Source organism: Myotis nattereri, assembly GCF_964212035.1.
Source record: "Myotis nattereri genome assembly, chromosome: X".
Classification (NCBI taxonomy): domain Eukaryota; kingdom Metazoa; phylum Chordata; class Mammalia; order Chiroptera; family Vespertilionidae; genus Myotis; species Myotis nattereri.
The window spans coordinates 27222606-27239053 of record NC_138078.1 but is presented as its reverse complement, the minus strand read 5'-3'; positions in this window follow the sequence as shown (position 1 = coordinate 27239053).

Here is a 16448-nt window from a genome sequence, read left to right as displayed (position 1 = left end):
TTAGTATGCTTTATAATGGGAATAACCTATATGATACCACTCATTACATCAGTTAATGCCTAGTTTACTAGAACATTAACTTTTGTCACAGGTAATTAACTGACAAACTGATTATGTTGAGAGAGAGAGAGAAAGAGAGAGAGAGAGAGAGAGAGAGAGAGAGAGAGAGAGAGAGACTTATAATGAGAGATTTCCAAGAGAACATTAGTCATCTGCCTTTAAATGGCTTGTGGGAGCTCAGCAATGAAGCCCAAACTGTTCTTATTCTTACTTTCTCCTATTAGAAGAAATGGGCAAGTACTAGTCAAATGCGTGCGCGCGCGTGCACGCACGCCCGCACACACACACACACACACACACACGTAGATCTTGGGTCTAGGATAAGAATTCTAAACCAATGTAAGAACATTGTGTTGCTCCATCATTGATGCAAGGTAAGATTCATGTTTATTCCTTTACATGAAGGTAGCATGACATATGAGAAGTTCTTTGTATTTTATATTCTCAACTTAGTATATTTTAATGAGATAATATTACTTAACCTATCTGTACTCATATATATGAAGAAGATCCCTTGCTATCTTCATTTTTTAAAAAAGTTTAAAAACTGGTATTTGGAAGAAACAAGACTTCAGAATTGTGGAGTAAAGAGATTGGCAAATCCTTCACCTAACACACAACGATACAACTGGATGTAATGGTCAAAAAAGTCATTTCAATATTATTTGAAAAATCAACCAAAAGCATACAACTGTCAGAGAACCATTTGTTTATGTTCAAAACACTGCTGAAATTTATGCTTCAGGTACAAACACTGTCAGTCTATGGCATTTTCATCTCTACCTGCTCCCTTTCTTCCCCTGTCCCCTGCTGGGTTCATTTTGGATAATAATTATAAGGTGGGCAAGTCATAATCATCAGGAACTTCATTACCAGTGCAGGCTGACCTGATCTTGTAACCCACATGCAGGAATTTTGTCTGAAACAGTAGCTATCTTGGTTGCAAACCATCTAGGAAGGCCACTATCATAGCTGTCTGAATTGTGATACCGGACAGAGCAATTTACCATACAACCAAGCAGTTTCATTTCTAAGTATCTACCCCAAAGAGGTGAACACACAGACTTGTACACAAATGTTCATAGCAGCATTATATATGTATAATAGTAAAAAATAAAATAACCCACATGTCTATCAATTGAAGAATAGAAAAAATGTGATATATATATAAAATCAAATATTATTCAGCAATGAAAAAGAATGAGCTACTGCTACATGCTACAACAGGAATGAATCTTCAAGAAAATAGTTAAATGAAAGACGCCAATACCAAAGATCACATATTGTATGACTTCACTTACATACAATGTCCAGAAAAGGCAAATCTATACAGACAGATAACAGGTTAGTAATTGCCAAGGACTGGGGGTAAGGCTTTGGAGTGAACTGAAATGGGCAAGTGGGATCATTTCAGATTATGGTTATGGTTACACAACTCTATAATTTACTAAAAGACCTTTAATTGTATACTTAAAATGGGCAAATCGTATTGTATATAAATGTCCCTGAATAAAGCTGTTAAAATCAGTATATAAGAGAGTATGAAGATATGAGTAAGAATACCAGCACTAACACAGAATAAGTATTAGCTCTATTATAATACCCTAACTTCTATTAACATATGAAGCATTTTGAAATAGCATTGAAAGTAATTTCTACAAAGCACATCTCTTATTGCTTCATAATGTATTAAAATAGAAAATTCTAAGAGCCCTATTACTTTCCCTGGTGAATCTTAAAAATTTTCCCATTTGGAAATGGTCTCATATATCATGATAATAATTTCAGATAATTATAGGAGAATCTGTTCTGAAATTACATGTGTTCTAATAAACTACATACAAGAAAAACATAAGAATTACCTCATGTTCCAGCAATTGAAAGAGAGAAAAATTATTGTTTGTAATTTGTTCTGGCATTAGCATGGCTTCAGATAATGCAATGCACTGAATAAAAGAGTGAATACCATTACAGATACCAAGATCTTCTGAGGTTGATGTAATTGTCAATTTTTAAACTAATTAAAAAACCTAAGACCATTGTCCTTATGTTCCCTTACAGAGTTTCTTTGCTGGAGATTGATCAGAAGCTCAGTTTTATATTTTGTCAGAAAAACAGCAACTTAAGAAAATAGTCATTTTGTGCTGAAAAGATTTTTCCTAAAAAGTAAAAGTTATCGACAATATGCTTTCTCCATCTTTAAATTTAAAATGTTAGAAGGGCCATTTCCACATATGAAATTTATATAACACATATGTACACACACGTATGCATATAGATGCATATGTAACATATATGCATATATTTAAGTAAATTATATTACACTAGAGGCCCGGGGCACAAAAATTTGTGCACTCGGGGGGAAGGGGGGGTCCCTCAGCCCGGCCTGTGCCCTCTCGCAGTCTGGGACCCCTCAGGAGATAACAACCTGCTGGCTTAGGCCTGCTCCCGGGTGGCAGAGGGCAGGCCCAATCCCTAGGTGCAGCCCCTGGTCAGGCTCAGAGCAGGGCTGATTGGGGAGTTGGGGCGCCGCCCCTGTCATGCACATAGCAGGGCAGATTGGGAGGTTGCAATGCCACCCTCAGTCACGCTCAGGGTAGGGCCAATTGGGGGGTTGGGGCACCGCCGCCTGTCACACTCAAGGCAGGGTCGATGGGGAGGTTGCAGCACCACCCCCTGTCACACACAGACCAGGGCCAATCAGGGGGTTGGGGCGCTTCCCCCTGTCACTCACAGAGCAGGGCCCATCAGGGGGGTTGGGGCTCCGTACCCCATCACGCACAGAGCAGGGTCGATCAGGGGGTTGGGGAGCTCCCCCCTGTCACTCACAGAGTAGGGCCGATAGGGGAGTTGGGGCATCGCCCCCTGTCACACACAGAGCAGGGCCGATAGGGAGGTTATGGCTCTACCCCATCACACACAGAGCAAGGCCCATGTGTGTGTGGGGGGGTGGTTGTGGCACCACACCCTGTCACACACAGAGCAGGGCAGATCTGGGGGTTGGGGTGCCGCACCCTGTCACACACAGAGCAGGGCCAATCAGGGGGTTGGGGCACTGCAGCCTGTCACACTCAGGGCCGCAGGGCAATCAGGGGGTTGGGGAGCTCCCCCCTATCAGGCACAGAGCAGGGCAGATAGGGAGGTTGTGGCCCCGCCCCTTGTCACACACAGAGCCGCAGGGCGATCAGGGGGTTTGGGCGCTGCCCCTTGTCACGCTGATTCCAGTGCCAGGAGGCCTCGCGGCTCCGCTGATCCCGGTGCTGGGAGGCATATTACCCTTTTACTATATAGGACAGAGGCCTGTGTGCCCTGAAGTGTGTCCTGGATCAGGGTGGGGGTCCCCACTGGGGTGCATGGCCAGCTTGGGTGAGGGGCTGAGGGCTGTTTTCAGGCTGGCGGGTGACTGAATCTCCCAACTGCTCCTTTTTTTCTTTTTTCTTTTTTTTTATTCTGGGCCAGCTTTAGCTCTCAGGCTTGGCTCCAGCTCTTAGGCCTCCGCTGCTGAAAGCAGGTTTTTGGCCTTTGTTTACCTTCTCTATTTGAAACAATGTTGTGATCCTGCTGGCTGAACCCCGGCGGACTAAAGCAGGTTTCTGGGGTTTTGTTTAGCTTCTATTTTTGTAACATAGTTGCTTAGAGTAGCAGCTCAGAGGCCGGCAGCGGCAGGCGGGGAACGTTGGAGTCCTCCATCACTGAAGCAAGCAAGCCTCATGTTCGCTTCCAGCTGCCTGGCTGCCAGCCTCCATCTTGGATGGCAGTTAATTTGCATATCTCCCTGATCAGCCAATGGGAAGGGTAGTGGTCGTACGCTAATTACCATATTTCTTTTTTATTAGATAGGATAATGTTAATGAGGATGTGGGAAATTTGATAATACCATATGTTGCCAGTGACATTGCCAAATGGAAAATAATGTGTCTATGTTTATCTTGAAACATAAAAATCTTCATGCCCATGGCTAGTAATTCTTTTTGAGAGCCTGTCCAAATATCCTTTTACTTGGGTATCACTTCAATAGGTGCACCCTCTTTGGGGTCAGGATACGTGTGGGTATGAGAAAGAACAATCTGACTCAAAGAATGTTAAATATTTGCTAATTTCAGAGTATCTGTCTGCATGATGACAAAAAACTAACAAAGACTAATGTAAATTAAATCTCTTTTCTCCTCTGACATTTCCTACAAAGCCCTCCTAATTCAGCTTTATTGCCACATCAATCCATAGCCAATGTAAATTATTAGAGATATTACCAAAAGATCTTGGCAGACTGAATCTGGAATTGTGACCTCCGAGGCTAATGTAGAAACAATTGTCACTTAAGGTCCCATTTGGTAAGGTTTTACTGTTTTTAATGTTTTTGGTACCTTGTGACCTACAGTATCTGCCAATGAGCATATGCAGAGTCCTCATTTAAATCCCTGAAATTCTTATAGCTTTATACCAAGCATATCATTTACATAGCAGGTTGGTAGATGAAACTCTTCCTGTAGAATCAGAATGAGGTCACAAAGGCTGAAAAGAGAACAGCAGTTGCCTGGTAACCACACTAAGTCAAGGGGCTGGCTCATTTATGCAGGATTTGTAAAAGGGTCACCCAAAGCTGGGCCTTATAGCATTGACAAATCACCAGTCTCCAGCTCAGATAAGAGGGTGAGATTGAAAGTCAATATAGTTAATCTCATTTTTGCTGGTTTGCTTTTATTTAGTTTTACAATTCCTACTGAAATATTATATCCAAAAGAGAAGGGCACATATTAATAAGTGTGTAGCTCAATAAAATTGTATGAACTAATTTACCCATAACACTAGCACCAAGTCAGGAACCAGAACATTACCAGCACCATAGATTCCTCCTTTAAGCTTTTTCTAGCCAGTCACTCCACTATTCTTGACCTCCAATATAACAGAATAGGTTAAGAATTTGACCTAGGTTAAATTGACCTAGGTTAAGGATTTTATATAAATGGTGTCAACTGTATATCCTCTTATGCCTGGCTTCATCTACTCAATATTGTGTTTTTGATAGTTTAGTGTGTGCAGATGTAGAATGATCATCCTCAAGGCTGTATAGCATTCCATTGTGTGAATATACCACCATTTATCTTTTCATTCTATTATTGGTGAGCAATTGGACAATTTTTAATTTGGGTATATTACAAATACGGCTTCTACAAACATATATTTGTTGAACATATGTGTGCATGTCTGTTAGATATACTCCTAAAGAGTACAATTGGTACATCATAGAGAATAGATACATTCCACTGAAGTATATAATGCCTAGGCATTTTCCAGTAACTATACCAATTTATACTCCTACCAGTAGTATATGAGAATTCCAGTAGCTCCACTTCCTTCACTAACACTTAGTATTTTTGTTTTAATTTTAGCCACACTGGTGGGTGTATGGGGTGGGTATACAGTAGTGAGATGATATTTTTTCAAGAAAGGTTTAATTGTGCTGTGCTTCACTTCCCCTAAACTCAAGTGAGAGGAGCTTTGGGACCTACAAGAAAACCTTAAAATGTGTTTGTAAGAGCTTGAGGAACAATAGGACATCTGACTCCTGCCTATGAATTCTATGAATATGCTAGGTATGGGAAGAATACCCCCACCTACCCTCCTTTTGTTCTTATGGCCAGGCAAATCCTATCTAATAAAAGAGAAACATGGTAATTAACCATACATCCGCTACCCTTCCAATGGGCTAATCAGGGTGATCTGAAAATTAACTGCCAGCCAAGATGTCGGTCGGCAGCCAGGATACTGACATGAACAGGAGGCTTGCTTGCTTCAGTGACAGAGGACTCCAACATTCCCCGCCTGCCGCTGCTGGGCTCTGAGCTGCTAAGAAACATTGTTACAAATATAAAAGCTAAACAAAACCCCAGAAACCTGTTTCCAGTCAGCCGGGATCTCAGAGGTAGAGTCGCAACAAAGTTTCAAATACAGAAAGTAAACAAAGCCAGAAACCTGCTTTCAGCAGCGAGGTCTCACAGCTAAAGCAGGCTCTCAGCTCCAGTGACAGCCATAAATCAAAGAATAAAAAAAAAAAAAAAAAAGGAAAAAAGGAGCAGTTGGGAGCTTCAGTCACCCGCCAGCCTGAAAACGGCCCTCAGCTCCTCACCCAGACTGGCCAGGCACCCCAGTGGGGACTCCCACCCTGAAGGGGGTGTGACCAGATGCAAACAGCCATCATCGCCTCATCCAGGCTGGCCAGGCACCCAAGTGGGACCCCCACCCTGATCCAGGACACCCTTCAGGGCAAACCAGCTGGCCCCCACCCATGCACCAGGCCTCTATCCTATATAGTAAAAGGGTAATATGCCTTCCAGCACCAAGATCAGCGGAGCCGCGATGCCTCCTGGCCCCTGGAGCAGCGTGACAGGGGACAGCGCCCAAACCCCCTGATCGCCCTGTGGCTCTGTGTGTGACAGGGGGTGGGGCCACAACCTCCCTAACTGCCCTGCTCTGTTTGTGACAGGGAAAGGCGCCCCAACCCCCTGATCGGCCCTGCTCTGTGCCTGATAGGGGGGTGCTCCCCAACCCCCTGATCGGCCCTGCCCTGAGTGTGACAGTGGTGGCACCCCAACCCCCTGATTGGCCCTGCTCTGTGGGTGATAGGGTAGAGCCATAACCTCCCCATCTGCCCTGCCCTGAGTGTGACACGGTGTGGCTCCCCAACCCCCTTATCTGCCCTGCTGTGTGTGTGACAGGGTATGGAGCCCCAACCACCCCTGATGGGCCCTGCTCTTTGAGTGACAGGGGGAAGCACCCCAACCCCCTGATTGGCCCTGGTCTGTGCGTGACAGGGGGTGGCGCCGCAACCTCCCCATCGACCCTGCCTTGAGTGTGACAGGCGGCGGTGCCCCAATCCCCCAATTGACCCTACCCTGAGCGTGACTGAGGGTGGCATCACCACCTCCCGATCTGCCCTGCTCTGTGCATGACAGGGGCGGTGCCCGAACTCCCCAATCAGCCCTGCTCTGAGCCTGACCAGGGGCTACACCTAGGGATTGGGCCTGCCCTCTGCCACCCGGGAGCAGGCCTAAGCCAGCAGGTCGTTATCTCCCGAGGGGTCCCAGACTGCGAGAGGGCACAAGCAGGGCTGAGGGACCCCCTCCCCCCTGAGTGCACAAATTTTTGTGCACCGGGCCTCTAGTAATTAATAAAATTGAAACAAGACTGTATTAACAGGAGAAAAACAATTTAATACTTGAGCATGAGAGATCACAATATGATGTTCAGATCATAAAACAAGGCTCAAAGAAATGATGGAACCATAAACATTTTTATACTTTTTAAATAACACCAAAAAAAAAAAGAAAGACATTTGTAAGAAATTGATAGGACAGAGAAAGTTAGTGCTTATTAGGAAGGAATCAAAACAAGGTTTGGGCTTAGGTAGGAAATTAGTAAAGGCATAACGATGTTTGTTTATATAGGCTTTTTTGACTCTATATTTTATAACTCTTGTAATAAGGTTGTCTCTCAGCCCTTCAGGAGTAGGGAGCACACCTATCATGGAGACTTATCTTCTGCTTTTAGGGGGGCAAAGGAGAGTTATAGAGACCTTCCTGCTTGTATTGTTTCTCAGTTGATTTTAGTTCAAAATAATAATATGCCATTGTGTGGTATCTTGGGGCCAGTGTACTCTTGGCTCTGACAACTGATACTACTGCCCATTGCAATTGGCAGAATGGAGAAGGCTGCCCTGGGAGCAAGCTCCTCTTCCAACAAAGGTGGGGCAGAGGTGCAGATTTCCTGATATGACTTTGAAAAAGAGAGCTAATCTGGGTTTTCTCCAAATTTATTCCAATCTAGAGGATTGATTAGAGATACACAGGGACCCCAATTATAAACAGCTAAAAGTCCAGAGGCCAAGGCTGAAGTCCTGTACAGCTAGCCAGACAAAAGGCATTCACCTCACCAAGGAGTCAAAGTGGGAGACGTCCAACAGGAAAATTGCTAAGGATCTCATAAATACACCCCATGGGAAGGAAAGAGGCATCATTGAACAAATATTATCACTAGAGTGTCCCAACACCAGATTTTAACTAACACAGCCACTTTAGGGCAACTAAACTCTTACCCTTTTCACCATTGGCCTGGGGTCAGTCATGTAATAATTAGCAGTGGTTAAGAAAAGAAACTTGTTCCTGTCCTTTTCCTTATGTAGGCTTCCAGTACTCAAGGAGGGGATGTGCTTAAGGAAGAGAAAATTTTAACTCTGAATAAGATTGGCATTTGAAATAACACTAGAGTAGACTAGAGCTAAGTCATTATGAGATGAGATTGAACTTGTCAATGCTCTAAAGAGATTAATTGTTTTATTGTTTAAGAAGGACTAGAAAAACTGGAGAGCATATCAAGGATTTCATACAAGGGCAGAGAAAGAACTGATCTCCAGTAAGAATTATAAGGAGGAGGATGAGAAAGCATAAGGAAGAATTCTATACAATATAGCTGATTGACTTGATGTTAAAAAAATTCTGATAACCCCAAAGTTGATTTCCCTATGATAATCAGTCTCTGACCGATACAGTTTATAGGCAAGTAGTAAGTGGCAAGATGTGTGAAGTTAATGTGAAAATTGCTACAGTGCATGTGAAAACAAATCAGCTTCAACTACTACCTAATCATGTGCTTCAGAAAAGGCTAAATCATTTGCTAAAAAGTGCCAGACTGATACCTCTGAGTGTAGGTAGCCTCTACATACCAATAAACCGTGATAACTGCATGCCTCTGACGTAACCTACTAGAGCTTTGAACACTGTTCCATCAAACTGTTCTGACAGCCCCTGGCACAGAAACAATCGTGCTCCAATTGCAATAGTAACATGGGTGATCAACGTATAGACTACTGAAGGGTTTTTTTGTTTTTTTTTGCCACAAGTAAATTCCAGTGAAAGTTCAGAGCATACATCAAGTGTAAGCATTCCTCCATCTGCCACCACCAAAGCCTACAGTCCATTCTTCAACATGTCTAAAAAATCAACCACCTAGACCTTCAGGTACTGTAGCAACAACATGACCTAATCCTATAATAGAAGTCAAGAGAACATCCTCACCTTATAGAGAAAAAACATTCCAAGAAAACCAAGACAAAAGAGAAAAAAAAACACATGAAGATGCTAATGGTCTTGTTTTGAGTGGGCATGAGAAAACAAAAGTAGAGAAACAACTTTATATAAAGAAAAATATGACTCATCTAAAAACTAAAAAGCTTCACTGTCTCTCAGAAAACATCTGGTACAGATCTTTCCAATATCCACGGTCTCCCTGAAAATCCTACTCCTGTAATCAAGGATGCAATAAAACTGAGACCTAACTGTTCAAAACATCAGGGGCCATAATTAATATCTGCCAACTCAATCTCTTATCTTCAAATGCTATAAAAAGGAAAATAAAGAGTGCAAGATTAGACATGACTAAATTTTATTTTTTTAGTTGGTGACTTCCCTAACTGGTGAAGGAAAGCAGAGTTTTTCAATCCCAAATATGACTCTTTAGGATATTATTTATTTTAAGCTGGTTATTTTTAAGAAACAAAAGACTCAGGAAAAACCCGACCTTCCTCCTAACTGCCTAAAATATTTTAGATGGGGAACCTGTTCCAGGAAGGGAGCTGTCATTATAGATAACTATGGTTTAATATCAACCAATGTGTGACAGAGATGAAACTAGCAAGTCCCATTTGATCAGAGTTCTTTTTGTGTCTCATTGTTAAAGATGGCCCAGCAATAATTTATTTATTAAAATATGTGCTTTTCCATCTTCGTGTGAACTACCTTTTACACTTTGAAGTCTAAACCACTACCCCCTTTCCCTTAGCTCCAGAATGGCATATAAACCTCAACTGCCCTATTTGTCCTTGGGCTCCATATTCTTAAGTAACCCCCATAGTACATAAGTAATTTAATTTGATTATTTTTCTACTGTGAATCTGTCTTAAGTCATCTTAATTATTCAACCAGGAAGAACTGAGGGGAAATGGGAAAATTTCCCCTCCCCAAAACTGGGCTAATCAGCATTTGTTAGAGAGTCCTAATGAGAAAATGCAGAGCCAGAGTTTATTATTAATTTATTAACAACAGTATGAAGGATGTCAGATATTGATACATTTAGTTATTCTATTTTTAATCCTCACCCAAAGATATGTTTTTATTAATTTTAAACAAAGAGGAAGGAAGAGAGAGAAACATTAATTGCCCCCCTCCCCGCATATATACTGTGACTGGGGATTGAACCTGCAAACTTTTGGTGTGTGGATGATGCTCCAACCAACTAAGCCACCCAACCAGGGCTAGTTACCCTTTCTTAATCTGGACATAGAAAATGAAGAAAATTTTTCAAATAACATGTTTCATAAATTCTTCATTGTACTCTCCTATCATGTGTATTTTTAAAATATATTTTATTGATTTTTTACAGAGAGGAAGGGAGAGGGATAGAGAGTTATAAACATCGATGAGAGAGAAACATTGATCAGCTGCCTCCTGCACACCCCCCACTGGGGATGTGCCCGCAACCAAGGTACATGCCCTTGACCGGAATCAAACCCGGGACCCTTTAGTCTGCAGGGCCTATCATGTGTATTTTTCATGTTAAATTGCAATTATTCAAACTCTTTTTAATTTCCCAAAGTTGGAGTATAGTCTTTACACACTTAGGAGATGCATTAATTGAGACTGTCTTTCCATCATTGCTATATGCTGTCTAGTATATACTGTTTCTTCCCACATTTCTGCTCTCTGTAGTCATTTTGCCTCCACCACTCCACTACCTAAAATATATGGTTATACTCATAGGGGAAATGTATGTGGTGCTTTGTGTAGCTGTGGATTTGGATTGAAATTGCCAGGCCCAGATCTAGTCTTGTCATGTTGTTTGCACAATGGGAAAAAATTCAGCTTATTGAACATTTCATGAAATTGCACCCAAGCTTTGCCAAGCAAGAATGTTTGACCTTCAACCTCAACAAGCATGTTTACCTCTCCCACTCTCCCTTCATCACCCAGCTAGCTACCTGTCATTCCCCAGGATACCCATAATTACAAAGGGTAGAGAACTAACAAGATCAGAAGTGAAAAGCTGAATAGGGAGGATCCTAAACTGGAACAGTGGTCAGCAGTACCCTCATTACATAATGTTTGTGAATATAATTGGAACCCCCCCCCCCAAATATAAAGACAGTTGGGACCTTTTCTGTGTAGTAGTGACTCCTTAAATTCTAGTTTTCATAACCTAGAGATGAGACTGTTGTTTTCATATGAGATACTAGAGCCCCAGTGCACAAGTTCATGCACAGGTGGGGTCCCTTGGCCTAGCCAGTGATCGGGGCCTATTGGGGCCGTCTCATCCAGTCCAGGGAGAGAGACCATGGAAGGTTGGCTGTGGGCATGCACTGACCACCAGAGGGCATCTCCTGCTTGAACTTCTGCCCCCTGGTGGTCAGTGCATGTCATAGTGACCAGTTAACTGGTCATTCAGTCAACTGGTCATAAAGGTCGCTTAGGCATATATAATATATATATGTAATATCTCATGACTGGTGTTTCCTTTGTCTTGTACTATCTATATGCTTTTATTTTTCAAGGCTATATTGTAATCAGATTATCTATTTCCTCATTAAAAGCACTTTTTTAAAAATGCCAAAAAAAGGAAAAGAAAGAAAAAAAGGCAGCAGCAACCAACAGCAAGGGAAAAAATCAGGAATGGAGTAAGTGAAATGTTTAGTATTAAAGGAGTTGAGATTGTGTATATATTTAACTGTACTTAGTATTTCTAATTTTCTGTGATACATGTATACAACATTCATAATGTACATAATATAAAATAAATAGCTTAGAGCTATTAATTAAACATTAGCTAGTAAAGATTTATATTTTACTTTAAATGGTTAGATAAATTTAATGACAGCTTTCATTGTCTATACATTTAGAAGTTAATTTAGAAAGTAATCCTATATAATAAAGAGGTAATATGCAAATTGACCATCACTCTAACACACAAGATGGCCACCCCCATGTGGTCAAAGATGGCTGTCCCCATGTGGACACAAGATGGCCGGAAGGGGAGGGCAGTTGGGAGGGACCACGCCTGCAAGGGAGGGCAGTTGGGGTGGACCCAGGCCTGCAGGGGAGGGCAGTTGGGGGGAACCAGGCCTTCATTGGAGGGCAGTTGGGGAGAACCAGGCCTGCAGGGGAGGGCAGTTAAGGGCAATTGGGCTGGAAGGATTCAACAGGAGACTATAATAAGCTGGGGACCGAATTAGTAAATTAGAAGACAAGAAAAAAAAAGAAAAACACCCATTCAGAGCAGCAAATGGACAAAATTTAAAAATCAGGAGGAGAGTCTAAAAGAGCTTTGGGACAACAGGAAATGTAATAAAATGTGCATTATAGGGTACCAGAAAGAGCAGAATATAAGAAAGAAATAGAGAACCTATTTGAAGAAATAATGACAGAAAATTTCCCCTAATCTGGTGAGGGAAAAAGTCATTCAAGTTCAGGAAAGAACAGAGAGTCTGAATCAAGATGAACCCCAAAATACCCACACCTAGGCACATATCAATTAAAATGGCAAATATTAAAGACAACGAGAATTTTGAGGCTGCAAGAAAGAGAAAAAAATTTACCTACAAGGGAACTTCCATTAGACTGACAGCTGACTTCTCAATAGAAACACTTCAGGCCAGAAGGGAATGACATGAAGTATAAAAAGTAATGAAAACCAAGGGACTGAACCCAAGATTATCCAGCAAATCTATCTTTCAAAATCAAAGGTGAAATAAAGAGCTCAGCAGACAAAAACAGCTAAGAGAGTTTACTACTAACAAACCAAAACTGCAAGAAAGGCTAAAGGGACTGTTGCAAGAAAAAGAAATATAAAGAGAATTACACAAGCATAAAGAGTAAGGATGGCAATAAATAAATACCTACCAATAATAACCTTAAACATAAATGGCTTAAATGCCCCAGTCAAAAGACATGGGGTAACTGAATGGATAAGAAAACCTGACCTGTATTTATGCTGTCTACAAGAGACCTGCCTCAGAACAAAGGACTCACACAGAGTGAAAGTGAAGGGATCGAAACAATTTTCCAAGCAAATGGAAATTTTAAAAAATCTGGGGTAGCAATACTCATATCTGAAAAAATAGACTTCAAACTGAAGGCAATAACAATAAATAATGAAGCCCACTTCATAATACTAAAGGGATTTATACAAGAGGATAGAACTCTGGTAAACATATATGCACCCAATATAGGAGCATCCAAATACATAAAAACATTCTGGAGGAATTTAAGGGAGAGATCAACAACAATATGATCATAGTAGGGAACTTTAATATCCCGCTGACATCACTGGATAAATCCTCTAGACCAGTGGTCGGCAAACCGCGGCTCGCTAGCCACATGTGGCTCTTTGGTCCCTTGAGTGTGGCTCTTCCACAAAATATCACGTGTGGGCGCGCACATACAGTGCGATTGAAACTTCGTGGCCAATGCGCAGAAGTTGGTTTTCGACCTAGGTGAGTCTATTTTGAAGAAGTGGCATTAGAAGAAGTGGGGGGTGTTGGTCCATCAGGCGACGGGATACACAGTGCTGGCAGGCCATGGGATACACAGCACAGGGGAGGCGCGTGATTCATGCACAAGTTGAATGAGCCAACAGTCAGCAATCTCATTGTGCAGTGGTTAGTTCTAGTTGCGTCTGCAAATCGCGCGCGGGTGACAAAAGTAAAGTTTATTAAGTTAATTTTAGGGAACGTTGTGGAGTGAAAGAAGATGTAGTGTCTAGGATTGAGAAAGGTATGTTGAGATGGTTTGGGCATATAGAGAGGATGAATGAAAGGAGATAGACAAAAAAAGTATACAAGACAAGTGTGGATGGGAGAGTTGGAAGGGGTCTACCTCAGTGAACTTACCTCAATCAGATTGAGGATGTTTTTAGCAAAGGCCAGCTTAGGAGCACCCTATTTAAGTTAATAACAATGTACCTACCTATATAGTTTAAGTTTAAAAAATTTGGCTCTCAAAAGAAATTTCAATCTTTGTACTGTTGATATTTGGCTCTGTTGATTAATGAGTTTGCTGACCACTGCTCTAGACAAAAATAATCAGCAAAGAAACAGCAATCTTAAAAGACACACTAGTTCAGATGCAATTAATTGACATTTTCAGGATATTTCACCCCAAAGGTACAGAATATACATTCTTCTGAAGTGCCCATGGGACATTTTCAAAGATAGACCACATGTTATGAAACAAAACAACTCTCTACAAGTTCAAGAAGATTGAAATCATATCAAGCATCTTCTCAGATCACAATGGCATGGGTCTTATGCTAAGCTAAATAAGCCAGTCAGAGAAAGATAAGTATCACATGATCTCACTCGTATGTGGAATCTAATGAACAAAATAGTTTGATGAATAAAATAAATCCAGAGACATTGAAGCATCATACAGAATGATGAATTACAGAGGAAGGGCAGCATTGGGAGCATTTCAATGGGAGGGGAAGACTTTGTTTCTGCTATTGTGATAGAGAGTAAGAAGAAAGAGGGTTTTAAGTTTTGTTTATTGTCAAAAAGTATAAACATCCATAGCCATTTCTTTAGAGACTAAGGTATAAAAATGAAATGGTTCTCCAATTGGTTTTCAGTGGTCAATTGTGATGGTTTTTTCTTTTTCATCTAATGCAGGGGTGAGGGATGGGAGGGGTGTGATTAACAGGGAAACTTATATGTATATATGCATAAGCCATGGACACAGATAATAGAGTGGTAAAGGCCTGGGAGGGGCAGTAATTGGGTGCAGGGAGTCAATGGGGAAAAAACACAAACAATGGGGACATCTGTAATTCTTGCAACAATAGGAAAAAATATACAAATAATAAAATATATTAAAAGAAAAACCAAAAAAATAAAAGTACGTTAAGAGTTTTGAGTACATGAAACAATTTATTCCTGTATTATTTTTATTAACTATTGTATTATTTCCATATGAACTACTGTACACCTACTTTTGCCAACCTCTGTATGAGTAACTATATCGTAGTTTCAATTGATTTTTAATTAAATTTACATAATTTAAGAAATTAGTTACACACATCCTATATAATAAAAGCCTAATGTGCTAAGTGTCCAACCGTTCATTCGATCATTCGACCAGTGGCTACAACATGCACTGACCACCAGGGGACAGATGCTCCCACCGGTAGGTTAGCTTGCTGCTGGAGTCTGGCTGATTGGGACTGGGTGAGATGGGCCAAACACACCCTGGAGCCCTCCATCAGTCCCTCCCCAACCCTGATCATGCACTCATGGGGGTCCCTCAGCCTGGCCTGAACCCTCTCACAGTCTGAGACCCCTCAGAGGATGTCAGAGAGTCAGTTTCAGCCCGATCACCACAGGCCAGGCCGAGGGACCCCGCTGGTGCATGAATTCGTGCACCGGGCCTCTAGTATTATAATAAAGAGACAATGATAGAGGCTGCTATTTGTTAAAAATTAGTTTTACACATTACAGCAAAAATACACCATATTAACTTCATTCTAATAGAAAATTTCCTACAGCCCTTGCCTCCCTTTTGGTACAGCTTTGCATTTTTCTAACAGCTGGGAGTATATAAATTTAAATTTGGTCTATGTTTGGTCTATTCCCCGTGTATATTTCCTTCCTTGCAAAACTGTTGTGGCTCCTTTTAAATTTGAATTATTAAGGTAATTCAGATGAAGTTATGCTGCAACCAATCTTAGCTCTTAATAGCTTATTCACATGTGTTGATAAATGAAATGGGCTTTATTTTGTATTTTAGGAAATTGACTAGTACATTATGCCTTTCTATTCTGGAAGTGTAATGTGTTAGCTAGAAATAGCCCAAAGCATTAAAGAAATAAATGTAAAGCACAATTGGTCGGACCCACTGGAATTTTTCATCATGTCCATTCCTAATATTCCAAGAAAAGCAACAAACTTCATCTTTGCTTTCTATGAAATAAAAAATTCTGGCCTTGATTATTACTCATTCTTAACTATACTCTTAGTGTTTTCAGACATACTACATTCAGTGGAACTTTCCCTGTAAATCAATGAAATAGGTCCCAATCAAAAAATACTTCATACTATTTTTAGAATTTGTTTTCAGAGGGATTCCTATAATCCTAAACCGGTTCTTAGTTTTCTGCAATATAAAAAAATTTGTTTTTTCTTTCTGCTGTCACATTGATGAAAATTATAAATAAATGGGGTTATAATAGCCCAAGGAATCTTCCTTAATAACATGAATAATAGAAAACAATGGAATAAACCCTCTAAATTTGATTTGTATTCAACATATACCTGAAGTGGAGAGAGATGGCTTGGGCTGGAGGATGTAGTT